The sequence below is a fragment of the Theobroma cacao genome, chromosome 5, assembly GCF_000208745.1.
Source record: "Theobroma cacao cultivar B97-61/B2 chromosome 5, Criollo_cocoa_genome_V2, whole genome shotgun sequence".
Classification (NCBI taxonomy): domain Eukaryota; kingdom Viridiplantae; phylum Streptophyta; class Magnoliopsida; order Malvales; family Malvaceae; genus Theobroma; species Theobroma cacao.
Window position 1 is genome coordinate 17,467,980 of NC_030854.1, and position 2,151 is coordinate 17,470,130.

At 33.6% G+C, this 2,151-nt stretch overlaps 1 long non-coding RNA gene across 1 annotated transcript; it reads left to right on the forward strand.

The window, feature by feature from the left end:
* Positions 251 to 1,920, forward strand: LOC108662168. The gene is made up of 3 exons (XR_001927958.1): positions 251 to 291; positions 948 to 1,021; positions 1,892 to 1,920. It is a non-coding gene; the product is annotated as an uncharacterized LOC108662168 (long non-coding RNA).

Below are 2,151 nucleotides of genomic sequence, written 5' to 3' on the forward strand. Positions count from 1 at the left end.
AAATCTGGAAATTTCACTTAAGACTTGGATAAGTCAAAGGGAATGCATGGTGGAAAAAGTAGGACAAATGGATGGCTAGAAAAAAAAATGAATTAATAAAATATTTAAAATATGAATAAAATAATATTATTTCATTAAACAATAAAAAAGGCATAAAAAAATCAGCCCACCCATTCTTCTTCTTCAACATTCGGCCAAGCAAGAAACAAGAGAGAGAAAGGAGAAAATAAAACCCTAGCTAAGAAATTTAAAGGGAAAATAGGTGGAAATTCAAAAATCAAGTGAAAAAAGGTAACATTTCTTAAATTTGTCTTGTGCTTTACCTTTCCCATGCATTTTCCATCATTTTTCATGGTTGAATCATGTGATTTGAGGATGATTTCAATTCTGGTCATATGGGTTTAGAGAGAGAAAGTTGTTAGATAAATTTGATTTTGAGCTATGTTAGTGTTTAGTGTTAGTTTAGCATGTTTATGAGTAAAACAACAAGAAAAATATTTATCTTCTCCATGAATTTCTCTAGGCCGAATCTAGCCAATGGTATGTGAGGATGAGGTTGACTTTATTTTAAGAGAATTGGGTGGAAAAATGATGAATTATGAGGTTGGAAATTAAATGGGAATTTTCGGTGCAATAAATTGAAATTTTTACCCACTAGGGGTAAAAGCGTAATTTATAGTCCGGACTGATAAATTGGACCAAATTCACAGTCATTGAGGTATTGTGGATATAATTGGATAATTGAAATTGAAATGGATGGAATTGGAGTCGAATTGGGGATTTTAGGAATTTACACCGTGTATAGGCGAGTTAGGTCGGACACCGCAATTAAGCGATTGTCTAGACATTTCAAATCCTATCTAGTGCATACGCATGGATAAGAGCCTGAAATAATTTATGATAAATTGACACAATTTACTGAATTTTGTGTCATGGATTATGGATAGGTGGTGAGTCAATTGTTTCGGGTAAGAGACTGCACCCGAGGGCGGAAGATAGGAGTATTTCTACTCCTAATACTGTGAGTAAACTTATTATCGTCTTAATTATCTAGAGTAGTTTTATACAATTGTGTGATTTTATAAAAAAATGAGTTTAAATGGTAAATTGCTATGTTTTAAGAGAAATTGTGATTTTATAAAATGATTTTATAAATTTTCTGAAAAATCGAATATTGGTTTTGAAAATAGAGTAATTGGAGACTGCCTGCTTGTGTTGTAAATTTATGGTTTTAAATTGAATGGCTTATGACAATATATGAGCATGAATGGCTAAATTGATTTTGGTGTCAGAATTATTTGTATTGTGTATTCAGCCTTGAGAGGCTAGATTGCGATAAATTGCCATGCCATGCTAGAATGAATTTTATTGAATTGGTGGAGTATATATTAATTATTTACTGCAGAGGGGGTTCCGTGGACCAGCCTATTAGAGGGGCACGGTAAACTCCATTATATTATTACCTCGAACGGAGAGGCGCGTAGGGTATCTCCTGGGGTAAAGCTTAGGGTTCACTTCACGCCAAACCACCACGTGAAGGGGAACTCAGCCAACGCCAAGGAACGGCTGTATTTTTCTCAAACTAAAATATATTTTAAGTGTATACAAAATTTTAATAGCCTTGGCGGACTCGGTTGGATGCCCTGCGCAAGGTATCACCGAGTATGAGTTTTGGCACGAGCCAAAGTTTTAAGAAATTCATAAGCCAAGTTGATTACTCGATTTATATGGATTGATTTTATTTGGTTGAAATGAACTGAAAGGTAATGAAATTACGGTATGATGACTTATTTTAATTGTCTCCATTTACTCGGCTTTAGATACTTTAGATGGTATCTGTTTACTCACTGGGATTATAAAATCTCACCCCTTCTTCCTATACATTTTTCAGGCTCAGGACAGTTTGTAGATAGTCGAGTAGGACGAGAACTAAGCTCGGAACTGCATTATAGAAAGTAAGAGTTCACAGTCTTACATCCTCTTGGTCAATTGGAGCCCACGTGTCATTGCAGATCAAAACTTATATTTTGGTTATCTGTATTTCTATTCATACAATTTTTACTTTACTTTCATGTGCGAAAAATTATTTACGAATATTTCTATAAAAATTTATTTTATGAGAAAATAGAATATTTTATTGATTATTTTTGA